This window comes from Puma concolor, unplaced genomic scaffold, assembly GCF_028749965.1.
Source record: "Puma concolor isolate L17-30 unplaced genomic scaffold, mPumCon1.1.hap2 unalloc_scaffold_38, whole genome shotgun sequence".
NCBI lineage: Eukaryota > Metazoa > Chordata > Mammalia > Carnivora > Felidae > Puma > Puma concolor.
The window spans coordinates 312,675-330,449 of NW_028240245.1; the positions used below are offsets into that span (position 1 = coordinate 312,675).

Here is a 17,775-nt window from a genome sequence, read left to right on the forward strand (position 1 = left end):
TACCTTTTGTAGTTGTGGTTCTATAGATGGGGAATTGTAAAAGTTATACTGGGTGCTAACCAGGTGAGAGAACAGAAAAGGACATTAGAGAGCTGAAAAGGAATTAAAAAAAAGCACCAAGATTACAAGATTCACATGCTTAAGTGTCAATAACTGAATAGAGTGGATACATTGGTGGCTATTTCATTTTTAAAAATTTGAAAGTAAATTGGAAATTTTCTAGAGAAAATTACAAATCCTCCTTACATTAAATAATGACTTGCTGCCTTGGTGAATCTCCACATCACTTACTTGTGTATGACCTGATTTATGTTTCCACGTAGCTAAAGGAAAAGTCTACAAGCATAGGTTACTGGATGGTTTGAAGTCTCTTAGTGGTAAGTGAGAAGCATAATACCAAGCCAGATGATTCTAAGAGACACATTATACTGTCTCCTAGATATCCAATTGTGAACTTCACTAACCTCCTTAAATACTGATATCATTCCTAGCTTCTGATATAGACCTGTGAGCAAATTATCTCCATATAGAAATTTAAATAAATTTTACATAAGAGAAAATAAAGTCTGTGTCAGAACAGTAAAATTAAAGGGAAAATATTTGGGGAATTTGGTTAGGCGTTGAGACAATAAAATAAACAAAAATGAGCCCACTTATTAGTGAGAAGATAAAATAATGTTTTTCATTACTATGAATTATTAAATACTAATGCAGGCCCTTTTAAAGCTTATGCTTTGTAAACCTGTCCCCATGATCCCACTAAAGAAAGAGGTTCTTTTTAAAGAGCTATTATCTATTATTATCTATTATTGACCCGCTTTGTACTATAGACACTTGATGTTCCTGCTGAAAATGACGTTAGTATATGTCAACAATTTGATGTATTTGCTAAAACAAGTCAACTGTCATGCTATATATGAGCCTATTTAAGTTATTTAAATCCAAAAACTATACAGCATGCTAATTGACTATAATAATGCATCTTGGACAATTAGTTCAAGATTTCAGTTTTTGGTTTTTTTTTCTGCAGACGGAACTTTCTAAGAACTAAAATCCCCCAAACAAAAATTTTAGAAAAAGATCCCTTGCCTGCAAAAGAAAAATATTTCTGACAGGGGACACCCTTTATATTTCCACCTACACTACAGCCATGTGGGCCCATAGGTTATTTAAATATATAAACTGTATTTTTCTTTCCTTTGGCTATTTCTTGACCATTTTGCTTTTCTAAGGAGGGATTGTTAATGCCAATAAACTTGATTCAGTTTTGAAAACCATGGGATGGAAACTCACAGAAGACGAAATTAAGGATCTCAAATGCAACCTGCCCACTGATGGTAAGCATTGAAAATATTTTTAAGTTCTTTGGGAAAAATCTTACCATGATGATTAGATTCCCAGCTCATTGTTCTTTATGGATCTTGGTTATGGGATTGAAGAAGTTCTACCTTTTTCCATTCTTCTTCTTCTCACATCTGAAGAAGGCATTGAAGAATAACCCCTTCTTGGGGGCTGGGGCAACTTTCTTAGCGTACTTCCTATTTGTAGAGGGCAGGAACCCCACTTTAAGTCATGAACAGAGTACCTTTTAGTTTAAGTTTTATACTAAAATAGGGTTGACTTTTTATCTGATTGATTACAACTTGCTTAATGTGCCAATAGTTACATCTACAATTCTTTTTGAGATGTGCTTCTCATTAGATTTAATTGTAGACCCCTTGAGTTTTATCAGACTTCCCTGGGGAGAAGCACAACCTAAGATGCTTGTTCCTGAATTATTTTTTTCAAATTTGGAGGATTTACTAGGCACCATGTTAATCAAATCAGAGGTTTCAACAAAAGGAATGATGATCACACTCTTCATATTGCCTTTGCCAGAAGACTTAGTTTTGAATGCCCTTGGTCACTAAAAGAAATTCCAGGTGTTATCTTCTATTTGTAGAAGATGAGAACTAGTTCATTTTTTGTGCCATGTCGCACCCTGAATCTCTGGATTCTCTCTGTTCTCCTTTATCCTTGCTTGCTAGCCAGCCAGTTGTTTTCTGGGTTCATTTCTTTTTGTAGTAACTTGTCCGTTGCTGCCAATATCAACCAGATACTCTAGTAACACTGTATTTCCTAGCTTCTTCTTTTTTTTTAAGTTTATTTATTTATTTTTGAGAGAAAGAGAGAGAGGGAGTGGAGGAGGGATGCAGAGAGGGGGAGAGAAAGAGAGAATCCCAAGCAGGCTTCAGCATGGAGCCCGATGTGGGGCTCGAACCCACAAACTGTGAGATCATGACCTGAGCCAAAACCAAGAATTGGAGGCTTACATGACTGAGTTACTCAGGCGCCCCACACAGCTTCTTCTTTTAAAGTACAAGCATATTCAGTACATTTTCTGCCTTCTAAGTTGTTGAAATTGCTAAACTCACCAACACCATTGCAAGGCATGGGTTCATTCCAGCCTCCAGTAACAATTTCTTCACCAAACACTTCCAGCACCAGAGCCAATGCCACATAGTTTTGGTGTTTTTGCTACTACTTTTGTTGTTGCTAAGACAGCAACACACTTGTGGTTCCAGTTCCTTTTTTTTTAAGTTTCTTTATTTTGAGAGAGACAGAGATGGCCTAAGCAGGGGAGGGGCAGAGTAAGAGGGAGAGAGAGAGAGAGAGACAGAGAAACCCAAGGAGGCTCCTCAGTGTCAGTGCAGAGCCCAACACTGTGCTTGAACTCATGAACGGTGAGATCATGACCTGAGCTGAAACCAAGAGTCAGACGCTCAACCGACTGAGCCACCCAGGCGCCCTGTGGTTCCAGTTCCTATTATCAGCTAGCTATGCTGCAGTAGCAACAAACAACCCCCAAATCTCAGTGGCAACAGAGTTTTTTTGCATGACACTCAATATTAGACACTGCCCATAGGTTGGCTGTCCATCTGTTCTCTACTATAGGACATAGGATGCAAGAACAGTCCCTGTCTGGACAGTGTCACTTTTGTAACAGGAAAAAGAGAGATGATGGAGCCATGTGATAGTTCTTAAAGTTTCTACTCAGAAGACACTCAAATATTTCATTTGACAAAGCAAATTGCACGATATCATTGGGAACAGAAGTACAATCCTCCCATAAGACAGACTTGATACAGAGGGGAAGAGAATATTTGAACAAACAAGATATATTCTCTTAAAACAATATATCTGAAAATGCAAGGAAAAGCAATTTATACCCATTTTGATGCATTTTAAAATTGATTCCATAATTACAGAACATCTAGTCAATTTAATATATGGAGCCATCAAAAGAACCAGTCAGCTCTATTCTTATATACAAATATATGCATAGAGTATCTCTAAAAAAGATAAACAAAAAATGTCAATGTTTGTTCCTTAGAAGGAAGAGAATTCTGACAATGGAGATGTTTATAAAGGAGACATATTTTTCACTGTATTCTTATTGGTAACATTTGAGTTATGTAATTTATGCTTATGCTGCCTAGTAAGAATAAATTGATTTAGAAACATATTATGCGAAAAGCATGATTCACAAAAGGAAAAAATTGATAAATTGTACTTCATTAAAATTAAAAGCTTTTATTCTGGAAAGCTGTGTGGAGATGGTGGAAGACAACCTACCGTCTGGGAGAAAATATTTGCAAATGATACATCTGACAAAGCAGCAGCATCTATGGCATTTAAAGAACACGCAAAACTCAGCAATATAGGGGCATCTGGTGGTTCAGTCAGTTGAGCGTCTGACTTTGGCTGAGCCTCGTCTTGGGCTCTATGCTGACCACTCAGAGCCCGGAGCCTGCTTCAGATTCTGTGTCTTCCTCTCTGCCCCTCCCCCTCTCGTGCTCTGTCTTTCTCTCTCTCTCTCTCTCTCAAAAATAAACATTAAAAGGGGTTTTTTTTTTTTTTATTTGAGAAAACCTCAGCAACATAAAATACAAACAAACCAATAAGAAGATGGGGAAAATATATGAAACTATATGAATGAAAATACATTGCACCAAAGAGGATATACAGGTATCAGATAAACACATGAAGAGATGCTTGACGTCATTAGGTATTAAGGAAGTGCCATTTGAAACTGCAGTGAGATATCATTGCATACCTATCAGAATAGCTAAAATAAAAAATAATGACAACACCAAATGTTGATGAGGATGCTTGAGAAACCGGACTACTCATACTTGGTAGTGGGAATGTAGTGATACAATCACTATAGAAAAAGTACCAGTTTCTTACAAAACTAAGCATAGAGCTACCGTAGCAATTACACCTTTGAAACTTAGGTTCGCACAAAATCTGTACATGAACGTAAGAGCCAAAAACTGGCATCAGCCCAAGTCTCCTTCAACAGGTAAATGGCTAAACAAACTTGTGGTACATACATATTATGGAATACTATTATTCATCAGTAAAAGTACACTATCTGATTCATGCAACATCTTGGACAAATTTCCAGATAGTTATCCAGAGCTAAAAAAGCCAACCTCAGAGCTTACATACTGTAAGATCTTTACATATCATTTTTGAAATAACAAAATTTTAGAAATGGAGGACAGATTAGAGCTTGCCTGGATTTAGAGATAGGGGATTGGTGGAGGCAGAAGGAGGTGGATGTGGTTATAATAGGGTCCTTGTGGGACTGGAACTGTTCAGTATCTTGACTGTGGCAGTGCATACGTGAACCTACACAGGTAATAAAATTGTCTGGAATTTAATAATACAGAGACATACACATGAGTACAAGTAACACTAAGGAAATCTAAATAACATCGGTGGATTGTATCAATGCCAGTATTCTGTTTTTGGTATTATTCTATGGCTTTGTAAGTCTTATCATTAAGGGAAGCTGGACAAAAATGTACAAGGCATCTCTCTCTATTTTTTCCTACTAACTTCATATGCATCTACAATTACCCAAATAAAATTTTCAAAAAAAATATTAAATTGGAAATAAAATCTGTTAGTCTATCAGTGTGATAACTGCCCCCCCCCAATTGCTAATATAAAGGATTTGTCTTCAAAGTGCTTAATAATTTATCTTGTAATCCAAATGGAGGAAATAAATCTTTCTGGGTCTGTTAAAACACCAGGGAATATTGAATGAGAACACATTACCTGAGAAAATCACTGCTGAAACCCAAGTTTAAACATTTTTGAATAGCATGTACCAAACATAAACCCATTGTCATGGCCTGATAGAAATAAGAAAGTTCTTCAAAGTCTGAGAGCTAAAAAGTAGACCCTGGACAGTAAGTGGCTTTTGACTCTTATCCCTTGACTATTGTAGGTTTGATTTTTTTATAGAAGAATTAAGTCATAGTTGTATTGTTGATGTTATATTTTTCATATTTAACCTCTTTACACTCATTCTCAAGAAGTGGGTAAAAGTAGAGAATATTATTAGTACGGAAGTGTTGCTGGAATATTTTCCTCTCCTATTATTTGTGTGTTTCACTGTCTCTTTTTATTATTTGCATTTCTTCTTACAGTATATGGGAGAACTACAATGAAAAAGTTGTGTAGTGGATTAAAAGCTTTTACAGGTCAGTGGGAAGTTATATAAAACCAAGATCTGCAGACTTTATGTAGTAGTATAGTTTTAAATAATATTTTTTACCATTCTATTGCTGATTTGTAAATTGTAGCTTTCAACCTTTTCTAATGGAACATTTGCTCCTAATGTCCCACGGTTTACCTTTATATATAGTAATTAAAAGCCTATAACTTACTAATAACTTCTGAACTTTCTGGAGTTTTTATACTAATAATACTTACTTCAACATTATTAATAGATTCCCAAATCAGAGTATATCAAGCAACAGCAAAATAAAGCTTTTTTTTTTTTCCATTCTTGGAACTGGAAAGAATTATGCTGAGTGAAATAAGTCAGAGGAGGACAGGTATCATATGTTTTCACTCATGTGTGGATCTTGAGAAACTGAACAGAAGATGATGGGGGGAGGGAAGGGAAGAATATAGTTACAAACAGAGAGAGAGGGAGGCAAACCACAAGAGACTCTTAAATACAGAGAGCAAACTAAGGGTGGATGAAGGGGTGGGGGAGAGGGGAAAGTGGGTGATGGGCATTGAGGAGGGCACTTGCTGGGATGAGCACTGGGTGTTGTACGTAAGCCAATTTGACAATAGATTATATTCATTTAAAAAAGTTTATTTATTGTCAGTATCAAGAGCAAATAACATATTTCAGAAAAAAATTAAAATATATAGTATTCTCTGGTAAGATGGATAAATGAATTGATGTTGATATTTCATTAATCAGACAGTTATTTAGGTAAAATCTATTCTCTTCTACTTTGACTTCTTGTCAGATTAAGAAAACATACTTTTCAGTATTTTTAAGCAAATTTGATATATGACCCTTCTCAATTCTGTATGGATGTATATATCTTATTATATCTTTGAACTTGCTCAAGTTAGGAAGAAACATGCTTAACACTATTAAATTATTACTTGAAATAATTATTCTATAAAATTCTTGAATGATCACGTTTCATATTTTCAAAGGAAAAATATTAATGTGCAACATCTATCAGATTTTGTGAGGAACATGGGTATTGAGCTAACAGATAAAGAACAAAAGAGGCTGCTAAAGAAGCTTCCAGTTGATGGTAAGCCATAAAGATACTTTAGTAGCCTTCTAGAATACTTAGCTTTATGGTACCATGGGAGAAGTTTTAAAAGTTCTCTTTAGGGGCGCCTGGGTGGCTCAGTCGGTTGAACGTCCAACTCTTGATTTTGGCTCAGGTCATGATCTCACAGTTCGTGAGACTGAGCCCTGCGCAGGGCTCTGTGCTGGCAGCATGGAGCCTGCTTGAGATTCTTTCTCTCTTTCTCCCTAGCTCTCTCTGCCCATCTCCCACTCACTCTCTCTCTCTCTAAATATATAAACTTAATTTTTTTTAAATTTCTCTTCTAGCATTTAAAATATATATATATTTAAAGTAATTAGAAAAGGCAGATTTTAAGTTATATCTATCAATCTATATATCTCTCTCTCTATATATAACCCAGGCCACCAGGGGCAAAATAAATGCTGTCATGTCATGCCCTCTGGCCAATGACAAAACTATTAGAAAAAAAAATGAAGGAATGTGATTAGGGGAGAGAATTTTAGAAGAATTGGACAAGAGAAATCAAAGGATAAAGAAACCAGCATAGAGAGACTGTCAACTGTTCTGTCAGGGGTTTAGAATGGCATAATTGTCACTATTGTATCCCGTCTCATTTTTTTGTTGTTATTCGAGGATGAATAAGAACATATTTACTCAGTAAATGAAAACTCTCCCTGAAATTCTGAAGTATATGTATTATGTTTCTGAGCATCTATATAATGCTTTGTCTGACATAGACACAAAGCAAATTCAATTAGTTGTCTTTAGCTTAAGTTGCAAAATCCCTTCATAAATTATTTCTTGTCCATAGTTTCATCAAGGCAAAGCTTAAGGCTCTTTAACACGATGTTAAAATAGAGTTTGGTACTCATGTTTCAAAGCAATATTAATAGTACTGAAAAGGATTCTATTTTTCCTTATTCCTAGTTTTTTCATATTAATAGTAAAAACATTTTCAATATAATAGTAACAGAGCACTGATAGATTTCTAGTATTTAATGTTCTTTCATATTTTAGTATTTTTTGTCATTCCTTATGTCTCTTTCCTGAGGAGGGAAGGTTGAAAGAAGTAAAGTCAATACTGTTCTAGAAAACATGGGAATCGTGCTCACAGGAGAGGAGCTTCAAAGTCTAACAGATAACCTACCAGTTAACGGTAAGCACTGTGGTTATTTCTCTGCGTTTCTGCAGAGCTTTGCCTGTGAATGTGCATATGAAAATTTTTGAAATTAGGACTATTTGATGCTGAAAGGAAATGTATCTTAGAGTAGAACCCATTCTAAAGTAAAAAGAAATCCTGCCTCATTTTTAAAATTTAAAGTTATCAACATGTTTTCATACAGAAAGCAGAGAAGCCAGAATGCTTATCTGAGGAATAGTCAGAATGTAGAATAAAACTTCTACGGATTAAATTTAAAAGTGATCATACGCTGGCTAACGCTTCATTTCTTAGTTCTTCCAATCTGAACCATTTGCTTTTTTGTCTTATGTGTTCTCCCTGAGTGATTTTATGAACCCCTACTTTTAACCATCTGTTTGAACCATCAGTTATGTTCTTTCCAGTCTTCTCCCCAGTCTTCAAACTATTTTATTCTAAATCTTCTGAGACATTTCTATTCAGTCCACCCCAAATAGCTGTTCAAGGATAAAATTTGTAATCTAATATATTCCATATCTTTTTAAACTGATCATCCTTTTTTCTGCTTCACTGACCCTGCCAGAAATCTCTACCCACTTAATTACTTGCTGCTGCCTATTTAAACTCCTAAATATTTTTAAAATCCATTCCTACTCTTTAGCCCTGTATCACTACCCTTCTTTCTATTTCTTTTTATCTCTTCTTAGACTGCTAGATAACTCTCTCTCTGCCTATAATTTTGTTACTTTTAAATCCACTCTACACACAGTGGGCAGAATGATCCATTTCTATGTAAACCTGATCATAAAACTAGTTGGGGTTTTTTTCTCCCCATCTTATCTTCCCCTCTTCTACTTTTCTGTACCTTCTTTCAAAACGTTGAAATAACTCAAGGCTCTGATGGGTTCTCTAAGTGATCTTACCTACTTTTTGAGCTCTGAATTCTATCTGTATGGTAATGAATCACTGATAGCTATTCCTAACCTAAAACACTCCTTGGATCTCTATTTGGTTTATTCACTACCTATTTGCAATCTCCACTTGGATAGCTCAAATAACTTGTAACTTAACTTGTCTTAGTCTGAGCTCTTGATTTTTCTACTAAAACTCATCCCTTCCCAGTATCATTACAAGGCATCACCACTGGAGTTTGTCTTGTGATGTCTTTGTCTAGCTTTCGTATTAAGGTAGCACTAGCCTCATAGAATGAATTGGTGTTTTTTCCCACTTCTGTTTTCTGAAATAATTTATGTAGGACTGATATTATTTCTTTAATTATTTGTAATAATTTACCAAAGAAGCCATCTGGACATAGTCCCTTCTCTCTGAGAAAATTTCCAATGCTAAATTTTCTTGTGTGTTGCAACACTATTCAGATTTTCTGTTTCTTTTTTATTCCATTTTGGCAGCTTGTGTCCATTTTGGAATCTATTTCATGTAAGTTGTTTAATTTCTGGCATAAAGTTGTTCACAGTATTCCCTCTTTAGCCTTTAAATTACTGTTAAGTTCAATGGGTTAATCCTTTCTTTCATTACTAATTGTAGTCATCTGTGTCCTCTCTCTTTTTTTCTTGGCTAGTCAATTTTGATGATGTTTTCGAAGACTAAATGTTTGGTTGCATTGAGTTTCTCTGTCATTGTTCTCATATCCTCTCTAATCTTCATTATTTTCTTCCTTCTGCTTGTCTTTGGTTTGGCTTGCTCTTACTTTCCTAGATGAAGATAAAGACTTAATTATGGATTTGAGATCTCTCTTCTTCTCTAACATAGTTATTTAAGGCTATAAATTTTACTTTAAGCGCCACCTTCACTGTGTCTCATGTATTTAATTTTTATTCAGATAAAAATACATTCTAATTTCTCTTGTAATTTCTTCTTTGACTCATGGATTACTTTGAAATGTGTTGTTTGATTTCAAAATATTTGAATGTCTCGGATTTCCTTTGGTTGTTCATTTCTAATTTAACTCTGTTGTGGTCAGCGAGCATACTTTGCATGATTTCAGTCCTTTGAATTTTATTAACACTTGTTTTACGATTTAGCATACAAGATAATCAGACGCTCTTTGGAGTCTCCAAAAACTTCTAACAGTGTAAAGGGATTCTGTGACCAAAATATTTGTTTTAGAGCCTTTTTTTTTTTTTTTTTTTTTTTCTGATAATTCTAACACTTGAGTCATCCAAGGATTGGCATGTGTTGATTGCCTTTTCACTTGATAATTGATCTCATTTTCCTAACTTTTTGTATGTTAAATAATTCTGAATTGTATCCTCAACCTTGTCAACTATTTTGTTGTGTAGACTCTGGGTCCTTTTAAAATTCATTGAACAATGCTGGTGGGTTTTGTTTTAGCAGGTAATCAACTCTGAGATTCAGAACACAAATTCCATCTCCCATTTCTCTGGATGGTTCCAGTCTCAGTTCATTCTACAAAGCTCTGTTTTACTGCTATGGGTCTGTCTGCATGTGCCACTTGGGTTAGTCTGAGACTTGGGCCCTGGTTTAAATCTTAATTCAGTTCTCAAAGCCATTGCAAGAATGCTTTCTTTGTATCTGTCTCATGCATGCACAACTCAAAAGTGAGCCCAAGACTTTTACAGATTCATACACAGAATTAGGGGATCCCTTTCTCCATTGTTCTCTCCTCTCTGGAATTACCCCATATTTTCCAGCCTGAAGGGGCCTCTTTTCCAGGTTTCCCTGGTCAAAGAGATGGAGTTTTTAATCAGTCTTAGCTTCCTGCTCTGCCTTGCAGTTCTGTGATTGGGGCCCCACCCTCAGGACAAAGCCATTAGGGAAAAGAGAAAACCAAAACAGAAGGCTCACCCCCGTTGCCAGTCACTTCTGCAAGTTTTGGTTCTCTTCTATAGTCTAGTGTTGTTGCTTTTTGTGTTTTCTTTAGACTTTTAGTCTAATCATCAGGAAAAATAGATTGTAGAGAGCTGATACGGCCATGGCAGAATCAGAATCAGCCTCATATTTCATTATTTAAAAAATATATATTCTTTAAAATTAAAAAAATTAAAAAATATATATATGTAAATAATACTTTCACATTTTAGCATGTGAATCAGGATGCATCTTATAATTGTTACCAATCACATAGTAGAGTTATTACATTCTTGTCATTGAGTCTGCATTTGTGAATTTGGTTTTAGCCTGTCACTGTGGCACATTACCACTTTCAGTTGTGTATTGTTGGTACCCCATGCGTTGAGTTTAATTGCTGTTTAAAAACTTCTCCAAAAAAATTGCGCTGTCATTAAGAATTGAAGGGAAAGTTGTGTATACAGGAAAAGCATGGGAACAGTGGCAAAGTATAAATTTATGATTAGTGAAGAAAACATCTCACCATTGGAGGAAAGACCACAATTCTGTTTTTCAAAATTTTATTGCAAAGCTACAACAAAATGCTTTTTGGACCTAAGAAAGAAAGAAACCCACAAGTAGAAAATCTATACTACCTGTTGTTAATGATGCATACACAAAAGAATTGCCTATGATACACCATACAGTGTAAGTGAAGGCAAAAGAAACTGCCAAATCCCTCACAAAGGTAAAATAAAGTTCCAAGCAATGAGGATGGACATCAGACATCAACTTGTCAAAATTTCTTGTTAACTTTAATTGCACCAAAAAGAATGAAATAGGAATAAATTTAACCAAAGAGGGAAAAAAAATCTGTGCTCTGAAAACTATAACACATTGGTGAAAGAATTTGAAGATGACACAACAAACAAATAGAAAGATATTCCATGCGTAGGGATTGGAAGAACAAATATTGTTAAAATGTCCATACTATCCAAAGCAACCTACAATTCAGTGCAATTTACCAAAAGCGCGTTCTACAAAACTAGAAAAAATAATCCTAAAATTTGTTTGGAACTGCAAAAGACCCCCAATAGCCAAAGTAATCTTGAGAAAGAAAAACAAAGTTGGAGATGTCACAATTCCATATTTCAAGATCTACTTCAAAGCCATACTAATCAAAACAGTATGGTGCTGGCATAAAAACAGACACAGGGATCAAAGGAACAGAATAGAGAGCCCGGAAATAACCCCGTGATGATATGGTCAATTAGTCTATGACAAAAGAGGCAAGAATATACAATAGAGAATAGACAGTTTCTTCAACAAATGGTATTGTTGGACCATTTGTCCGGAAAACTAGACAGCTACATATAAAATAATGAAACTGGACCACTCTTTAATACCATACACAAAAATAAATTCAAAATGTATTAAAAACCTAACTGTGAGACGTGAAACCATAAAAGTCCTAGAAGAGAACACAAGCAGTAATCTCTTTGATATCAGCTGTAGCAACATTTTTCTAGATATGTCTTCTAACACAAGGGAAACAAAAGCAAAAGTAAACTATTGGGACTACCTCAAAATAAAAGCCTTTTTTGCACGGTGGTGGAAACTATCAACAAAACAAAAAGGCAACCTACTGAATGGGAGAAGATATTTGCAAATGATATATCCAATAAGGGGTTAATATCCAAAAAATATGAAGAACTTATACAACTCAACACCAAAAAAAAAAAAAAAAAAAAAAATCTGATTTTTAAAATGAGCATAGGATCTGAATAGATACTTTTCCAAAGAAGTCATACAGATGGCCAAAAGACACATGAAAAGATGCTCAGTATCACTCATTATCAGAGAAGTGCAAATAAAAACCACAATGAGATATCAACTCAGACCTGTCAGACTGGCTAAAATCAAAACAATGAGAATAATAAGTGTTGGTGAGGATAACAATTGTTGGTGAGGATGTAGAGGAAAAGAACTCTTGTGCACTACTGATGGGAATGTAAATTGGTACAGCCACTATGGAAAACAGTATGGAGGTTCCTCAAGAAATTAAAACTAGAAATACCATATAATCCAATAATTCCACTACTGAGTATTTACCCAAAGAAAACAAAAATACTAATTCAAAAAGATAGATGCACTCTATGTTTATTGCAGCATTATTTATAATAGCCACAATATGGAAGCATCCTAAGTGCCTATCAATAGATGAATGGACAAAGAAGACACACACACACTGGAATATTACTCAGCCATATTCGTCAAGAAAGATGAAATCTTGCCATTTGGGACAACACAGATGGACCTAGAGGGTATTATGCTAAGTGAAGTAAGTCAGAGAAAGACAAATATATCAATTCACTCACACGTAGAATCTAAAAAAAAGTCAATAAACGAACAAAAAAACCAATCAGACCTGTAAATACAGAGAACAAACTGATTGCCGGAGGGGTGGGGATGTGAGTATTAGCAAAATGGATGCAGAGGAGTAGGAGATACAGGCTTCCAGTAATGGAATGAATAAGTCATGGGAATAAAAGACACCGTATAAGGAATATAATCAATGATATTGTAATAGCGTTGTATGGTGACAGACGGTAGCTAGACCTGTGGTGCTGTGGCATCACGTATAAAAACCTATCCGATGACTGCGTTGTACACCTAAAACCAATGTAGCCTTATGTGTCAACTACTCTCAAGAAACATTTTTAATTTCTTGTTTGCTTTCAATAAAAAACTCTAATGGAGCCCTCATCTAAGAAATGCTGTGTCACCAGTGCTGTTGATAGCACACTGGACAATATTTTGGAGACAAAAGCAGACACCAGTGATTCTGAGTTGAAGAGCTGAACAGCAATTTAAAAGAATTAGATTCTAAATATGAAATTATAGTAATTGCAAGTGTATCTCACATATTTTTATGTTTGCATAAGCATGACATTTTAATTTTTTTTAATTTTTAAATTTTTTTTAATGTTTCTTATTTATTTTTGAGAGAGAGAGAGAGAGAGAGAGAGAGAGAGACTACAAGCAGGGAAGGGGCAGAGAGAGAGGGAGACACAGAATCTGAAGCAGGCTCCAGGCTCTGAGCTGTCAGCATAGAGCCCGAGGTGGGGGGCTTGACCTCACAGACTGCGAGATCTTGACCTGAGCCGAAGTCGGACGCTCAACCAACTGAGCCACCCAGGCGCCCCTGCATAAGAGTGATATTTTAAAAATCGGCTTAACTCTAAACATCATTCAATGATATAAAATAAATTTTCTAAATTATAGGGAAAAAAAAGGAAGTTAGCCGATTTCCAGGCCTAGATGATTTTCATATTCTTCTTACAGTTTGTAATCTATCTTTTACAATAGGACATATGTATATTTAAAATACTTTGCTTAAAGGCAACAACCTCTTTGACCTCAGCCACAGCAATTTTTGCTCGACACCTCTCCAAAGGCAAGGAAATTAAAAGCAAAAATGAACTATTGGGACCTCATCAAGATAAAAAGCTCCTGCACTACAAAGGAAACAATCAACAAAACTAAAAGGCAACCGATGGAACGGAACGGGAGAAGATATTTGCAAATGACATATCGGATAAAGGGCTAGTATCCAAAATCTATAAAGAACTCGCAAACTCCACACCTGAAAAACAAATAATCCAGTGAAGAAATGGGCAGAAGACATGAATAGACACTTTTCCAAAGAAGACATCCAGATGGCCAATGGACACATGAAACGATGCTCGATATCACTCATCATCAGGGAAATACAAATCAAAGCCACACTCACGCTGGGATACCACGTCACACCAAGTGATCAGAGTGGTCAGAGTGGCTAAAATGAACAAATCAGGTGATTATAGATGCTGGCCAGGCTGTGAAGAAATGGGAACCCTCTTGCAGTGTTGGTGGGAATGCAAACTGGTAGAGCCGCTCTGGAAAACAGTGTGGAGGTTCCTCAGAAAACTAAAAATAGAACTATCCTATGACCCCCTGCTAGGAATTTCCCCAAGGGATACAGGAGTGCTGATGCATAGGGGCTCATGTACCCCAATATTTACAGCAGCACTTTCAACAATAGCCAAATTATGGAAAGAGCCAAAATGTCCATCAACTGATGAATGGATAGAGCAAATATGGTTTATATATACAATGGAATACTACTTGGCAATGAGAAAGAATAAAATCATGCCATTTGCAGCAACGTGGATGGAACCGGAAGGTATTATGCTAAGTGAAATAAGTAAGAGAAAGACAGATATCATATGTTTTTACTCATGTGGATCTTGAGAAACTTCACAGAAGACCATGGGAGATGGGAAGGGGAAAAAAAAGAAATAGTTACAGAGAGGGAGGGAGGCAAACCACAAGAGATACTTAAATACAGAGAACAAACTGAGGGTTGATGGAGGGTGGGGGAGAGGGGAAAGAGGGTGATGGGCATTGAGGAGGGCACTTGTTGGGATGAGTATTGAGTGTTGTATGTAAGCCAATTTGACAGTAAATTATATTAAAAAATATATATCAATAAATAAAATACTTGGCTCGACAATAATAGATACTAATCTCCTAATTTAACTTGTTATTTATGGAAAAGGAAAATTCCTATGTGGTGTATATGGGAAAATTTCAGGCAATTTGATCAGAGTCTTCCATAAAAGTACACTATCTCTGAATTTTGTTTACTCAGCATAACCAGTTTTTCCGAACTCTGAAGTCCTTGAAAGTAGAAAGTGTACTTTAATTATCTTTGTGCCCTTAAGACCTAGCACATTTCAAATATTAGATACGTAATTTGAGGGAAATGGTTCTTCTCTCACAACTTTGCACATCTCCACCTAGGCCACATAAATACATCTTGACCACAATCTTACCATAGTCTTTCTTGAAAGCGTCACAGTTCCTCCTGGAACAAGGGGAAGTAGACAGCCTTGTGAAGAGCTGCCACCAAGCAGTGTCTCCATCTGTTTCCCTATCTACAGGAGACGGTCACAAGGTCATTTCTCATTCATCTCCTTAGTTTCAGTTGAACACAACTTTCCGCCTCTCTCCCTTAGGATAGAGCTGCAGATTTCTGTATAAGTCTATAAAACTTGTTGGGTACCATTTGAGTGAGCTTCCCAGCAGCAGAACGACTCATCGCATGTCCCACCCGTCCACTGTCCAGCTGGTTCCGTGTTGTATTCTGGGACTAAAGTGGCAGAGATCCAACACCATGCTGATCTTACTTCTTGGGTATAAGTAATAAACTATCTTAATCCATTTGGGCTCATTGTCTCATTACCATCAAAATCTGTGGAGATGTGACGAGCCAACCTAGCAGTTTCAGTGGCAATCTTTTGTGATCCTGTTAAATACCATACCTCTTCTTAGGAACTCTTCTTAGGAACTTCTTGACCACTTGTCAGTAACTAATGTATGATGACTAAGTAAAGAGTGGAAAATAAGAAAAAAAAGGGAAATTTGCCTATGATGAGATGAATGAAGTTTTTTAACAATTGCTTCAAAAATACACCAGTCATATGTCACTGGCCATTCCATGATTATCATAGTAATTGAAAAGACTTTTCAAAAAAAATTATATTGGGAATATATGAAAGATTACTTCATTTTTCCTTTTATCATACAATGATAGGTAGGCTTTATGGATATACCATAATTGAGCAGGGTCATAGAACATGGCCAACATCAATAATAGTTTCTTCCAGGTTTATAAAGTAGGGTGAATCTAAACAATTCAGGAGTATAAATTGCCTCTGAGTGGACTCTATCTTCTAGGGCAGGGTCAGCAATGTTTCTATAAAGGTCAAATAATAAATACTTCAGGCTTTGTGGTTGATGTGATCTCTGTCCTACTTCTCAGTAATGTTGTTGTAGTACAAAAGCAGCTGTAAACAATGTGTAAACAAATTAGTGTGGCTGTGTTCCAATAAAATGTTATTTATGGACACTAAAATTTTAAATTTGTGTAAGTTTTATGTGTCACAAATAATATCCTTTTGGGTTTTACAATCATTTGAAAATGTAAAAATGATTCTTAGCTCATGGGCCATATAAAGCTAGGTGGTGAACAAATAAAAAGGTACGTGGCAGTGGGCTGGATTTGGCCAATGGACGATAGTTGGCTCACCTCTGATAGGGAATAGGGCACGTCTTCTATCCTAGAATTTCTGAAGAACTGGATTTATAAGTTGAGGATTGACATAGAGCACAATGAAAAGAAGTGGACTTTCACAATATAAGGTTTTCATACTCTGTTTTTCTGAGTCTGCATCATTTTATTATTTTTATCTTTACCTTTTTTTATAGATAATGGGAAGGTTGATCTTGATAAATTGATGGATGGAGTGAAAACTCTTACAGGTGAGAAGTTAATATAAATCTAAGAATATAAGTTTTACTCAAAATTATATTTCAAAGACTTTTATTTCTTTGCTTTTTCTACCATTTTATCCTTCATTTGATAGATCGTTTTTTATCTAATTTCTTAGAGTTACACTTTTAAATCTCTGCATGTTAGTAATAAAATTTAAATTCTGGGGTGCCTGGGTGGCTCAGTTGGTTAAGCAGCTGACTTTTGATTTTGACTCGGGTCATGGTCTGAGGTTCATGATATCAAGCGCCACATGGGGCTCTGCCCTGAAAACATGGAGCCTGCTTGGGATTTCTGTCCCTCTCTTTATCTCTGCCCCTCACTCACTCATTCTCTCTCTCTCTCTGTCTCTCTTTCTCTTTCAAAATAATAAATAAAAATAAATAATTTCAATTGTGTGTCTTGGTAGCAAATTCTTTTTTTTTTTTAATTTGACATTAATATATGACACCTCTTCTATGTGGGGGAAAAATATTCTGTATTAAATCAGTGAATAGTAGAGTTAGGACGGAGAGGAAGATGGCGGCGTAGGAGGACGCTGGGCTCACCGCATCCTGCTGATCACTTAGATTCCACCTACACCTGCCTAAATAACCCAGAAAACCCCCAGAAGACTAGCAGAACGGAGTCTCCAGAGCCAAGCGCAGACGAGAGGCCCACGGAAGAGGGTAGGAAGGGCGGAGAGGCCGTGCGTGCTACAGACTGGCGGGAGGGAGTCGGGGCGGAGGGGCAGCCCGCCAGCCAAGCAGAGCCCCCGAGTCTGGCTTGCAGAAGCGGAGGGGCCGGACGGAGTGTGTTCCGACAGCAAGCGGGACTTGACATCTGGA

The 17,775-nt window shown here is 36.2% G+C and overlaps 2 long non-coding RNA genes across 2 annotated transcripts; both read left to right on the plus strand.

Annotated features, from left to right (window-relative positions):
* Positions 1–367: 367 nt before the first annotated feature.
* On the plus strand, positions 368–5,538 carry LOC147571247 (uncharacterized). Its single transcript, XR_015247589.1, has 2 exons — positions 368–1,337; positions 5,484–5,538. It is a non-coding gene; the product is annotated as an uncharacterized LOC147571247 (long non-coding RNA).
* A 2,138-nt stretch (positions 5,539–7,676) lies between these two features.
* Positions 7,677–17,341, plus strand: LOC147571248 (uncharacterized). The gene is made up of 2 exons (XR_015247592.1): positions 7,677–7,782; positions 16,885–17,341. It is a non-coding gene; the product is annotated as an uncharacterized LOC147571248 (long non-coding RNA).
* Positions 17,342–17,775: the final 434 nt, after the last annotated feature.